We start from the raw sequence: 4,377 nt of genomic DNA, 5'->3' as shown, positions 1-4,377 counted from the left end.
TAGTAGTGGACAGAGGAAGTCATGTTGTTGGGAGATGGAAAATATATTTTAACATACAGAAGAACACACTGAATGTCTCTGAATCCCTGAAGAAAGTTTGCTTACCAGAACTGTATTTCGTATGGGAACAGTGCTACTTTCTCCTCCACTGACTTGAAATTAAATTAATGGGAAAGATGAATAACTTCTCATGAGAGGATTAATTAATGAATGCCCCTTTGTGAATTCCATAATTGGGGTAGTGCCGCTTCCTTTTTTACCTTGTCAAATCCTTCCTTTACCTTACCAGATCCCTCTGGCCATCATATTGATGCTCAAGAGAAGTTCTAGAATACTTACAGAACAAAAATTAGTACATATTTATGAAGTTCATTTTTCCTACTTGTAGTACCTTAAACTTTGACCTTTTAGAGTTCAGACCAAGGTCCTGGTATTCAGTGTTTTAAAATGAATTGTTACACATTTTAAACAAGAGGTTCTTGAGAAAGTAGCGAAGTGGTTTTAGTTTCTCTTAGATATATGGTACGGAATTTATTAAACTGCTGAGGCTAAAAGAACATGAATCCCTCAAGCCAATCTTTGCAAGAATTGAATTACAAAGATATTATCAAGAGCTGAACAGATACCATTTTTTGACTCTCTAGTGACAGGAGAAAATGTATTAGATATTTATACTTTCAGTGAGAGAACTGTAAGAAAAACATCACTCTTTCTCACTCTCTGTTGTGACCAGTTAACCTTTCAGAATGATATAGCGTGAGGAAAAAAATGGAGATGAGTGAGGCTGTGTCCAGATGGTTGCTGAGCTAGTTTGCAAAAAAGAGGTGTGAGACAATCCTTAATTCAAATTGTGCTAGCAATAACCTGGCTGATCCCTTCTAGCTTGCCATTGGAGGTTGGACTAGCAGGATCAGTATGGAAATCAGCACAGACCCATGCTGTTTGGGGAGTGGGTGACAAAGCAGAAAGCCTGGCACCCAACCATCATTCCTTGGGATATTTTTGGAAGCAGAAAACAAAGAATATGAAGAACTAACAAAAATGCTTACTGAGCCATCGTAAAATAACACAACTGACCTTTAAAAAAATCCCAGTAGGGATTCATAACAATCAAAATTTCTGCTCCATATATTTCATAAGAGAACAAAGTATTCTACAAAAGCATAATGGTAGATCAAGAAGTTAAATAAACAATGTGATTGGCAAGCACAATTGCTGAAGAGTTAGTTAACCAGTTAGAACAGAGCAATGGCAGGTTTTAAATAGCACTCCTGCACCCTGGAGCCAACAAGTTACTTGCTAAAACTGATCTGCCCTGCCATTCATTTTTTAAAAATGTGGAATTAGCTGGTCACCTCCAGGATAAGCAGTAATTTTGGGGGTCCTTTTCAAATTTGCACAGATAAGTACCATTTTTTTCCACCTGTTTCACACAGCTTGTGTAAGGGCCAGTTAAATAGGCCTGGTTTATTCTGATTAGTTCCATCTAAGGCTGTGGTCACATGAGCAGTTTGATCCGATATCGTTGTGGTACCTTTGTGGATTTAAAGAACACAATCAGACAGCAACATCTGCCTTTTGTGCGCCAGTCATCACCACCCTGTTCTGCCCCAGTCTTTATGGATGCCAGCGCTTTTATCTCACATTTCCAGCTTTCTGAATTCCCCTATTGCGAAGTCAAACCATTTGGGAAGTCTGAACCTTCCCTTCCATTTCTGCCTCATTAAAAACAAAAAAACAAAAAACAACAACAGGTAGCTATGTGTGCATATGTGCATAATCACCCCAGCGTTGTCAATCACCATGGCCAAGTAGTCATTCTGGATCAGGAGTCTCTGGGGGAGTTGTTTTTGAGAAACACCCCCCCCAACCCCTCTCTGCTGTTTCTGCATCAGAGTTGCTGTTTGAGAGCATCCCATGATTGACACAAGGGTAAATATACTGAGGTCAATGGGACTAGTAAAGGTAAAGGTTTCCCTTGCTCGAAAGCCAGTTGAATCCGACTCTAGGGATATAGTCCTCATCTCCTTTTCCAAGCTGAAGAGCCAGCGCTGTCCAAAGATGTTTCCATGGTCATGTGGCCAGCATGACTAGACGCTGAAGCGCATGGATCACTGTTACATTCCCACCAAAGCAGTACCTATTTATCTACTTGCAATTTCTTGCTTTCGAACTGCCAGGTTGGCAGGAGCTGGGACCACGGACGGGAGCTTACTCCGTCTTGCAGCACTCGGGTCTCAAACTGCTGAACTACCAACCTTCTGGTCTGCAGTTCAGCATCTTAACCACTTGAGCCACTGTCATGTAAATCTGCACTTTACCTAGCAGTGCATTTCTAAACAGACTTACACCCATCTAAGTCAATTGAAATCAGTAGATTTCACTGTAATTAGACCAGCAAGCTCCCAGAGGTATCTTTGACTGTGGGGGGTAAAGTGCTGCTGCTCCAAGATTTAAGTTAGGCTGGTTCTGTCCAGACACTGAAAAATCCATTGGGGATAGCCTCTTAGGGAACCTGTACTAATAAAATAAAGTTAATAAATTGCACTTCAGGTGTAAATAATTAATAAATTTTATATTATCCCACTTGTCTGGCATCTTTATTTGTGGTGTGTGGTAGCAAATGGGTGTCCATAACACAGTTTAACATGAATGCCAAATTGAAGACTTAATTAGGGCAAAGCTGGGAAGTAATTTCACATCCTACTTAAACACTCCTTTCTGACCACAAGGTTTGCTGAATGCATGGAAATAAGCCAAGCATTACATTCTCATTAAAAACAAAACTCTCTTTTTATTGGTCTGAAACAGAAATGCCTAACATGGGACATTAACAGTGTTTTGAAAATAACTTTTAATTGGGGTGCCTTGATTTTTGTTTGTCCATCTGAAAACTCTACACTGTGACATGAATTTCCAAATAAAATATGATGGTACACATTGCGTAATGTGACAGCCTATTGTTTTGCAGCATCTAAATGTTAAAATAGTCTAATATTAAAATGCCTCACAAATCTCAGCTATTATCCCTATGTACATTCCCAATTTTTGACTCTGTAGCAGTTTAGGAATGAAATCTACCTGTTATTGATCTGAACTTTGAGTTAATAATTTGCTTTCTGTGAAAAAATGTGGCTGTAATGATGAAATACCAAATGTGGATGATCTTTATTGCCTGTTTGATTATGTGTCTTTAGAGCAAAGAGAAGCTTGACTCACTAACACTTCCTTTCCATTGCTAACCCAGAGTTATAGACTTTTTCACACTCGTAAAATAAATATAATAGGTGGAAGTCTCTACCTGACAAGGTCTTTATTGAATTTCCTGGGCAAGGCAAATAACTGATATCAAAAGGGAGCCATGTTTTAGAGAAATACAATCATTGGTGTGATGAAAGAGGGAGGAAAGGAGACGCTTCAACAAATCTGTTTTAGAAATGTAGAGAGCTCTTATGATTAGAGTATAGCAAAAAGAGCTTAGAGTGGCCATTACTAGTGATTATTAAGAGACCTCTAAATATTAGGAATATAGTTATCAAATCCTGTTCCAAGAATTGACATGGGAGCAAAGAACCATATTGGTTGTTTTATAAGACAAAGATACATTTAAGATATTTAATGTAACCTACTGTGAAATTGGGAAAGAAATTTTGCAGGCTGTATTTTGGAAGTCATCATTATTTTATCAGGAAAAAATGCATTAACGCAGTATATGTTATTAACTGTGTCCAAGTTCAGTGGAACTAACTACAATATATAATTGTGTTCAGTGTTCACTTTTGTGTTATATCTTTATTAATTACTCTCCTGAGCTAATTAGTATTAAAACATTAATTTTTAAGGGGTGGTAACAGAGTCATATGTTTACTCAGTTTTCTCAGCAGAGTATTCAGACCCAGAAATAGCTCTTTTCTTCCATAGTACATATTTGGCTGCAAAGAAATAAATGGGGAATCACTGATAATCTCAGAACCATCCATTACTTCCATACCCCATTGACAGCACACATTCAACCAGTGTTCCGCCAGCTGCACTGGTTCTAGGTTGAATACTGGATCAGGTTCAGGGTTCTGGTATGTCCTAAACAGCCTGAAATCAATGTTATCTATGGGACCACCTCTTCTGGTATACCCCCAGAAGAGCATTACACTCTGGGGAGAAGAACCTTCTGGTGATCTCTGGCCGGAAAGATATCTGGCTGATCTCAATCAGAGCCAGGGCCGTTTTGGCCCTGGTGCTGGCCTATTGGAACTCTCTGCCAAATTGCATTTGTGCTAGGCTTGCCAAGTCCCCCCGGGGGGCGGGGAAATCCCCGCCCCAGAGGCCCGTTCCCCGCCGCCGGCAGATCGGGCCCCGGGGGGAACCCCACCCCCAAAG

The sequence above is a fragment of the Gekko japonicus genome, unplaced genomic scaffold (assembly GCF_001447785.1).
Source record: "Gekko japonicus isolate JY-2015 unplaced genomic scaffold, Gekko_japonicus_V1.1 scaffold1038, whole genome shotgun sequence".
Classification (NCBI taxonomy): Eukaryota; Metazoa; Chordata; class Lepidosauria; order Squamata; family Gekkonidae; genus Gekko; species Gekko japonicus.
Note: the sequence above shows the minus strand (reverse complement) of the source record.